The sequence below is a fragment of the Leptodactylus fuscus genome, chromosome 6, assembly GCF_031893055.1.
Source record: "Leptodactylus fuscus isolate aLepFus1 chromosome 6, aLepFus1.hap2, whole genome shotgun sequence".
NCBI classification, from domain to species: domain Eukaryota; kingdom Metazoa; phylum Chordata; class Amphibia; order Anura; family Leptodactylidae; genus Leptodactylus; species Leptodactylus fuscus.
In genome coordinates this window covers 131,266,053-131,276,598 of record NC_134270.1, presented here as the reverse complement: position 1 = coordinate 131,276,598, position 10,546 = coordinate 131,266,053, and positions in this window count along the sequence as shown.

The following is a 10,546-nucleotide window of genomic DNA, read 5'->3' as shown; positions in this document are numbered from 1 at the left end:
AAGCTGGCAATTACGTAGTGTGAATGCACCCTTATACTGTCTTTTTTTTCCTTTTTTTTATAACAGTCAAGAGATGCGGATCCACTCTCTCTTTGCATGAATACTTGGCAAATGAGGTCTAATGTTGACAAAAGTAAGGTTATGCACTTTGGTCGATGTAAAACTGCCAATGAAAAAGACTTAGGGATTTTGGTGGACAGCAAGCTTACCTTTAGTGGCCAGTGCCAGGCAGCTGCTGCCAAGGCAAATAAAATTATGGGATGTATCAAAAGAGGTCTAGATTCTCATGACAAGGACATAGTTACGCCTCTATACAAATCACTGGTACGGCCACACTTAGAATATTGTGCACAATTTTGAGCCCCGATATACAAGAAAGACATAAGTGAACTTGAAAAAGTGCAAAGACGGGAAACCAAAATGATTAGGGGAATGGGTGGCCTGGAGTACAACGATAGATGAACAAACTTGGTATTATTCAGTTTAGAGAAAAGACGTCTACAGGTAGATCTAATAACAATGTACAAATACATGAACGGACAATACAAAGAACTTTCTAAGGATATTTTTACTCCTAGGCCAGTGACAGTGACAAGAGGACATCCTCTACGTCTGGAGGAGAGAAGGTTTCACCAGAAACATAGAAGGGGATTCTTCACAGTAAGAACAGTGAGGCTCTGGAACTCTCTGCTCCAGGAAGTGGTGATGGCGGATTCACTGAACAAGTTCAAAGAGGGCATGGATGTCTTTCTTGAAGAGAAAAATATAACAGGTTATGGACTCTAGATTATAAGGACACGTTGATCCAGGGTTTTTATACTGACTGCAAGATTTGGAGTCGGGAAGGAATTTTTTCCCCTGAAATGGGGCAATTGGCATGAGCCTCATGGTTTTTTTTGCCTTCCCCTGGATCAACACTGTAGGGATTGAAAGGTTATAGGTTGGACTTGATGGATTAATGTCTTTATCCAACTCATCTACTGTATGTCTATGTAACTATGTAACTTTGTAACAAATGAATTACTCAAACACATAAATGTATAAACACAGAAGCATAACTTGAAGATCCTGTGCCCTAGTGCAAAATCAATGGAGCCTCATACTACCTTTTTCCATTTAGAATAGTGATATATTTTATGTAGCAGAGGAACCCCAGAGTATATTGATCGGAGATCCAGGGGAGGAAACAAACATAAAAAACACTGTTACTTACCTCTCCTTGGTTTCAGCGCACTCCTCGCTGATTTCGGCCATCTTCAATGTTGGTACAGATGACACGCAAGCCAGGCCTGCGTTTTGACACATAATGATGCAAGCCCGGCCCACGTCATATCTGGGATGTCACCAAATAGGCCTGCAGACCGCCGGAGCACAGGGGATGTAAGTAACAGAGTTTTTTTATGTTCCCTCACGTCCCCTGGCCCTCTGATCATAATACCCCAGGGTCTGAAAAGACCCCAGACTTTAATAATAGCGGTGTTTGTGGGGTTCGCGGGCCTGTGGCCTTACTTATCAATCCCCACTTATGTTCACAGCTGCATCCACAGAAGGGGAAACCATCTGATTGAAATCATCACCTCCTCTCCCATATTTACTACTAGTTACCGGTACTATGGGGGCTAGCTGAGCACATCATTATTATAGTAGATCCAACCCCCACAATACAGATAGTTTTTCCTGTGAACACAGAAGAGAAGAAAGGTACCCCTAACAGGCTGGGGGCTGTCCTGATCATGTGACCTGGAATCAGAATGACCTTGAAAACCTGTGGCTCTTCTGCAATAGAAACCGAGGGGAGATAAGCATTAAAATCCTCCCTGGAGAGACCCTTTAAAAATGCATCATATAAAAATCATAAAGTCATTTTTTTAAGTCTTCAAATAATGAGCACCTGGAAGATTGAAAATAGGGAATTATCTATGGAGGCGTCTAGCTGCAGGGAGATCCCGAGATCATGACATAAGAGGAAATGATACATTTTGACATTACTTAATATCAAACAGGTTTCAACAAAATCCAAGTGTTACGTTACCTGTGCTGAAGGCTATACATTTAAAAAATGCTTTGTAGAGAAAAAAACAAAACAAAACATTTCTATAGATAAAGCACCTCCCAATCCCAAACTGTATATTCACCCAGTGATATCTCGGGAAATAGTACAGGTAGAACTACAAACTTAGTGTCAAAGATGACTGTTTCATACGAATACAGAAGCAAATATATTACAACATTTATGAATTGCACAAATTCAGTCAGAAAACCTATAGTTGTTTAGTTACGCTTTATGGCTAGAGCCCCATGTTGCAGAAAAGCAGCTATTTCTGTTGTAGATTTTGTTGCGGTAACTTTCTCCAAACCCATAAAATCCACACCCTTCATTTCACCATTATGTTTTTCAATAAAATGCCTAGAAAGTGGAAGCCCCCAAAACTTTCCTAATATTATTTAGGTTCTCACATATTCTTTTGTATAAAGACTAGAGATGAGCGAACACTAAAATATCCGAGGTTCGAAATCCGATTCGAACAGCCGCTCACTGTTCGACTGTTTGAACGGATTTCGAACCCCATTATAGTCTATGGGGGGAAATGCTCGTTTCAGGGGTACGCAAAATTCAATAAAATTATACTTACCAAGTCCACGAGTGACGGTCGGGCTGGATTCTCCTTGAAGTCTTCTCCTGGCGCAGCGCCCCCGCGGTGTCCTCCGGCTGGAATTCACTCTGCCTAGGCATCGGGGGCCTAGGCAGAGCCCACGCATGCGCAGTCGGCTCTGCCTAGGCTGGATGCCTAGGCAGAGTGAATTCCAGCCGGAAGACGCCGTGGGGACGCTGCACGGAGAAGACATCTAAAGGTAAGAGAAGAACCAGCGTTGATTGGCAGAATGTATAGCATTCTGCCAATCAACGCTGGTTCTGCATCGAACCTTAAACTTCGAACAGCTAGTAGTGTTCAATCGAGTACGAGTATCTCGAATACCGTAATATTCGATCGAACACCTACCCGATCGAACACTACTCGCTCATCTCTAATAAAGACCTTTTAATGAGGTCCACAATTATATGGGGCATCCTATAGAATATGTGACCCCCTTAGATCGACACGTCAGAAATCCATTTAGTTGAAAACTATTCAGACCACATGAATCAGTTATTTCCTTCATACATTGATAATTGTTTCTATCAAATGTATGTACAGCATGGAAGACAAGAATCACATTTTCTAAAACCTAATCTTGTAGGAAATTCTTCCCCACCTGTCAAACTTTAACATTATTCTCTGAGTGGTGGGTTAAAAAAAGGTTCCATCTTAGCTTGTTTTTCGAGCCTTTGATACAGTAGTCCACTGGTTGACATGTGAAATATATTTATTCCTAAGATAGTTTGTGAAGGGGTACATTCTGTATTCTCCAGGCCATAATCGGAAAAGATCATATTTTACAGTAACAGCAAAGTGGATAGCACTGTTGGAAAAATCATGATGTGTTGCCACTAGAGATGAGCGAACACTGTTCGGATCAGCTGATCCGAACAGCACGCTCCCATAGAAATGAATGGAAGCACCTGTGAGGTGCTTCCATTCATTTCAATGGGAGCGTGCTGTTCGGATCGGCTGATCCGACCAGTGTTCACTCATTTCTAGTTGCCACCATGGCTTTTCCTGCAGCGCTTTGTTGCTGTGGGACGCTATGTGGGGCTTTAGCCTTAGACTGAGGCCCCACATTGCTACAACACAGTTTTTTTTTTGGTGCATATTTTGTTGCAGTTTTATAAACCAGAGCCAAGAGAGGAAATGAAGTGGGAAATATATAGGAAGCTCTTATATTTCTACCTTCTGCTCAATCCACTCCTGGCTTTGACTCAAAGAAAGCTGTGCTTCGCAACATGGGGCCTCAGCCTTAGTGTTATCTAGTATAGAAATGATGCCTCTTGGGCTACTTTTTGTAGGCAACATTGTGACGGGAAAATCAGGATATTCCACCACCTGGGGACCATATTGAGATTGTTAAGTGTGCTGGATATGAAATAGTAATACTGTATGCCATGAGTTATTATTGTTATTATTATTTATTTATATAGCACCATTAATTTCATGGTACTTTACATTATCAGATTAATTCCATGGTGCTGTACATTATTAGATTAATTCCATGCTGTTGTACATTATTGTAGTATTTCCACGGTACTGTACATTTGGGGGTTTACATACAGTACACAAAAATACAAACAGATATAATACTAACAATGATCGACTGGCACAGTGGGGTAGGGGGCCCTGCCCGCGAAGGCTTACAATCTATGAGGGGAGAGGGATAGAAACAGAAGGTGAGGGGAGAGACTGGACAGATAGTGATGTGGTGACAGTAGTGTTATTGGGGGTTGTAGGCCTTCCTGAATAGGTGAGTCTTCAGGGTCTTCTTTAGGCCTGTGATTGCGGGGGTCAGTCTTATGTGTCTTGGTAAAGAATTCCAGAATATGGAGAATGCACGGGAGAAATCTTGGAGATGGTTGTGTGAAGAGCCTTCTTAGTCATTCTATATTTGTACCAACCACACTCACAATTGGAACGGGTATGCAGGTTTTGCCTAACCACATCATGCCCTAATACCTAGGTAGTATTTTTCTGACACTTTTCCTGTTTGACTTAAATGAAGAAACCTTATGGGTTTCTATAGAAGCATTTCTAGTCCTTAGAACTGCTTTATTTATCTATCAAGATAAGGAAAAACGTTATAACAATAAAATTCTGACTACTTCCTATGTTTACAAAAGGCCTGTACTTCCCAGAAGAATTCTCTATTGCAACACATTACAGGTGAGCCATGTGCTTACCAGCGTTCTCATGAATCACGTATAATCTGTTTAGTGCAAGTATTGTATTGACCTTTTCTTCCTGATGTGGAAGGTTCAGTCTGGTGACTTTATGCAAATAATAGCCATGTCTACAAAGTAATTCTTTACTGAGTCACTTCATTTAAAACCTTCATGATAAAGCCAATTTCTGTATTAAAGAGGACCTGTCACCAGGTCTGAGAAGCCCAATGACATACATTATCTATCACCATGAAGATTCGGCTCAATCGAATCAGATCAATCACTGCGAATTTGGGTCTGTTGGCAACTAGGTGTTTGGCATGCTTTAAGACAAGCGAGCTGCAAATGTGGCCTGAGCAGCTGCATTCAGTAAAGCTTTTTTTAAACTATGAACCTTTCTTTCAATAAACTTTATTAGGCTAAGGCCCCACGTTGCAGAAATGCACCTTTTTTTTCTTCAGATTTTGCTGCATTTTTTGAGCCAAAGCCAAAAATGGCTACAAAAGGGAGCTGTTTCTTCTGGCTCCCAGAAAAAAGAGGCGAGATGCTCATTCTTCAGGCCCAGTCATCTCGCGATTCAGCCTGAAGACACTCCCTTCTCCGGACCAGGCCCATTCATTGGATTCATGGGGCCTAAACTAGAGGGGAGTGCGCAGCTGAATACCGATGCAGTGCACCGATTTTCAGTTGCAGCTGCCCGTTTTTTGGACCAGAACCTGAGGCGTGCTCTGCCTCAGGTTCCGGTCCAAAAAACTCCATGTGAACATACCCTAAGGGTGCATTCACACTGAGTAAACGCTAGCTTATTCTGAACGTAAAACACGTTCAGAATAAGCGGCGTCTAAAGCAGCTCCATTCATTTCTATGGGAGCGGGGATACGAGCGCTCCCCATAGAAATGAATGGGCTGCTTCTTTCACTCCGTGCAGTCCCATTGAAGTGAATGGGGAGTGCCGGCGTGTACGCTCCGGCATGAGCAGAGCTTGCCGTATACGCCGGCACTCCCCATTCACTTCAATGGGACTGCACGGAGTGAAAGAAGCAGCCCATTCATTTCTATGGGGAGCGCTCGTATCCCCGCTCCCATAGAAATGAATGGAGCTGCTTTAGACGCCGCTTATTCTGAACGTGTTTTACGTTCAGAATAAGCTAGCGTTTACTCAGTGTGAATTCACCCTTAGGGTGCATTCACACGGAGTAAAGTGCTGCTGATTCTGACACGATAAACTCACGGCAGAAGCAGCGCTGATAAAAAAGACTTCCATTGAGTTCAATGGGTTCTGTCATCTGCGCAGAACACATTGAACTCAATGGGAGTTTTTTTTTATTAGCGCTTATTCTGACGCGAGTTATTGTGGAAGAATCAGCGCTATTTTACTCTGTGTGAATGCAACCTTAGGCTGAAGCCCCAAATGCTGTGTTTTACAGTACATGAAAAGTGAATGGGATTTTGGCTAATCCCATTCACACATGGCAGAAAATGTGGAAAAATTGCTTTTTCAAAAATATTCACGTTCACATTCACAGAATGTCAATTATACCTGTGGGAACATTGTCTTTTATCGGTATAGGTATAATAAGAGCAAAAACTTCACATAGTAGAGAAAACTCTATGAAAAGACAATGCAGAAAAAAAACATGGTGCGTTTCCCACGCAGTTTTTTTTTTTTTGCTGCGTTTTGCTACCTGAGGCCTTAGCCTAATAAGGTTGGGGTTTTTTTTACAATGAGATTTTGTTCAGGTTTTTTGTTGCTGTTTTTGAAGCCAAAAACAGGTGTGGATTCATAAAGGAAGATAAAGTCTGTAGGACATGTTCTACTACTTTTACTCAATTCACTCATATTTGTGAATAGAAAAAGCAACAAAAACCTGAACAATATCTGAACATGAAAACCCAGCCTCAGACACACTGGATGAAAAGACATAACCATAAATGGAAGCCTATAAGAGAATAAAGAGGACATTGGCGATATGGCGGCCCCACATTCTGTTGAACACCAACCAGCAGAGGTGAGGGGATGCAGAGGTTAATGGGATGAATCTGTTCCATCTGCTCTGTCTTGCTGAGATTTATCGTCTTTGTTCATAGCAGGGGCACAGCAAGAAAGTTCTGGCAGAGGAAACTGCACAGATTTACAAATGTCAGTATTATCTGTGTGTAAGTACTGGTCTGCTTGTGCTTTTCATATGCATTTGAGGGCTGCGCATTATACAGTCATTCCTTCTAACCCCATGCTATGTATATACACCCTCGGCCAACTCTGAATGTGCTCTCAACATGGATGAGGTGCTTAGGCGTTGTTATACTATTTTGGAAACAGCTTATCTTTATTAGAAAATAAGGCCTGGTTCACACCTGCATTCGGTATTCCGTTCAGGCTGTCCGCTTGGGGACCCAAAACGGAATACTGAATGCATTGGCAACCGGTGACCAATGAAAGCACACGGAACCCATAGACTATAATGGGGTCCGTGTGTTTGAGAAAAGTGCTTCATGAACTACTTTCCTCTCCGTATGACTTGTGCGGACACTGCTCGGAAAACACACGGATCCCATTATAGTCTATGGGGTCCATTTGCTTTCATTGCTAGAGATGAGCAAATAGTATTCGATCAAATACCTCGCACCCATAGGAATGCGTGTAAGCGGCTGAACACCAAGGGGTTAAGCGCAGTGAATATTCCATATGCCTAATGGCCTAAAAATGTTTAATAAGATGTTGATTTTTATCAATTTTGCTTAGCAGTAATAGTAATAATGTGTGTATGGTGTATGTGTGTATTTCTTTTTTCTACGTTGTTGATTTAAATATATTTAGGTCCATCCTTGGGAATGTAATATGTTTTCAAACTTGACGATAATGTGAACGACAGATTCTTGCCAGGAGCCGACATACCACGGCTGCAGCCTGTGTTACTGCCCAGAGGCCCAGCGGGTCAGGCAGTTCTATCACCTTACCAGCATTTCTCTACTGTCTATGAGATTGAGGGAAAATGCCTTATGGGAAATGTCTAAACTTCAGAGTTAACCATTACTGATGGATTGTCACCCTATATCCACACGACCGTGAATATCGTCAGTCACATGGCTGCGCTAATTTCACAGTCACTTAATGGGGGTGATTCATATGTCCAATATTTTAACGGTATATGCCAAAATATAGGTTATGCTTTATTTTTGTTTATTTTTACAGATCCCTCTATATAGTTTGAAGGATTTGTGAAAAGAAAATGGCTGCCCCGTAAGTGCAAAATGGCTGTGAAAAGTGGCCCTTTTTCATGGCTGTTTTGCACTTCTATCATGTGAATATAGGTTTAGAGAGACAGAATATTGGAAAATAAGGGGCCCATTACTGGTCTGGTCTTGAAGTTGTCTATGTCTGCCTCTGATTCTTGCCATAACCATGTCATCATGATCTAGTCCCAAAATGTGCAAACTAAGCAAACACTGTAATCTTTTTCTAGTTTTACTACTACACCTTGTCATTATTTATGGAGTCGTTGAAAAAATAAGTTGTAATGAAAGAAAATTCTAGTTGAACAAGCAGTTTCAGAGCACTCCCTGTAAGACAAAAGCTACAGCCCCAAATAATGAGAAGGAAACAGGAAAGCAGGCAGACAAAGAAGTTTATTGTACTAAACAAGACGCTATATTCAAGGCCTCTCTGTTTTTCTGTTACTTTTTTTAGTCAGGTTTACAAACTGCCTTGTGAAGCTGACACTTTTATTCTAAATTGGTAGAAAAATGTAATTTGTAACTGAATGGGTGCGTCATGGGGTAGGTTTCCCAAAGTCCTGATAGATTTCAGGTGATAAAACACATTTTTCTCCAGGATTGTGGCAAGTAATTACATAGGCCCTATAATAAACCTATTACATCATATTTCTACTTCATCAAGATAACAAAGTCTTATTTTTGGGTCCTTTATAATACTTGAGCATCTGAGGCCTAGTTTACGTCTGCATCTGGCTTTCCGGAAATCTGTATACATTGAAATGGGGTCCGTGTGGTTTCTGCTTGGTTTCCGCACGAATCATGCAGAGAGAAAAGTGCTGCTTGCAGAACTTTTCTCTCCACATGTTTCATGCGGAAACCACACTGAGCGCATTATAGTCTATGGGGTCCATGGGTTTCCCAGGTAACTGCTTTTTAAAGAGGACCTTTCACTGATTTGGGCATAGGCAGTTCTATATACTGCTGGAAAGCCGACAGAGCCCTGAATTCATCGGCTTTCCCGATCTGTGCCCCGGGTAAAGAGCTATCGGTCCTGGTACCGTAGCTCTTTACAGTTAGAAGGGCGTTCCTGACAGTCAGGTACGTCCTTCTCTACAGCAGCACCTATCACGCTGTACAGTGTGAGCGGGGAGGAATGCCCCCTCCCTCTGCTCACAGTGCTCGTCCATCAGGGCCGGCTCCAGGTTTTTATGGGCTCTTGGGTGACAGAGCCTCAGTGGGCCCCCTTGTGGAGGAGGCGGGGGAGTCGGAACACTGCACGTCGCAGATGAAGCGAGTGATGTCACACAGGAGTGTGGCGTCACCAACGCCATACCTCCCAACTTTTGAAGAGTAGAATGAGAGATAAAATGTGCGGTGCACTCTGCGCGCCGCAGCAAATTTGGTTCTGCCCACTTTTATGTTGACTCCGCCCATTCTCATTAATTTTTCGTGTGCTCCCACACAGTATAATCCTCCTACAGTCACCTGTAAATTATATGCCCCCCCCTCCATCTCTGTCCCCAGTTTCATGCTGTTCTCCCCCTTTCATCTGCCCACAGTTTCATGTTCCCCCGTCTCTACCCCAGTGTCATGCCGTTCTCCCCCCTCATCTGCCCCAGTGTCATGCCATTCTCCCTCCCTCATCTGCCCCAGTGTCATGCCGTTCCCCCCTTTATCTGCCCCAGTGTCATGCCATTCTCCCCTCCCTTCATCTGCCCCAGTGTCATGCCGTCCCCCCCTTCATCTGCCCCAGTGTCATGCCGTTCCCCCCCTCCCCTTCATTTGCCGCCAGTTTCATGGGCCCCCTTCATTATGTTCCACCATAATGTTTAACACAAAAACCAAACACTTACACTCACCTTCCATCGCTTCCCCGCCGCTCCTCTCTCTGCTCTCACGCCATTCACATAGTTAATATGACGTCACATCGCGCCTACACATGCCGAAGCCGGGCCGCAGCGTTAAAGCAGGAGCTGAGCTGTCACAGCTCCTGCTTTAATTGCCTATGTATTCAGCCGATGAGCTGAAATCGGGACAAGCAAGTGCTGGGGCAGGCAAGTGCTGGGGGGCCCCCAGAGGCTCTGTGGGCCCCGGCACTTGCCCTACTACGCCGTGCGCTGACGCCGGCCCTGTCGTCCATAGACAAGTATTATCAGGAGGGGAGGGGGCGTTCCTCCCCACTCACACAGCACAGCGCGATAGGCGCTGCTGTGGAGAAGGACGTACCTGACTGACTGTCAAAAACGCCCTTCTGACTGTAAAGAGCTATGGTACCGGCACCGATAGCTCTTTACCCATGGCACAGATTGGGAAAGCCGACAGTGCACTGAATTCAGTGCACTGTCAGCTTTCCAGCAGTATATAGAACTGCCTGTGCCCAAATCGGTGAAAGGTCCTCTTTAATACATACAGCTTTCCATTCAGGGGGTCCCTAAGTAGACTCCCAGAACGGAAACCCAAATGCATATGGCCATTGGCAGCAGAACCCTTATTAGACAAGGTGGTGCGCTGATGGAA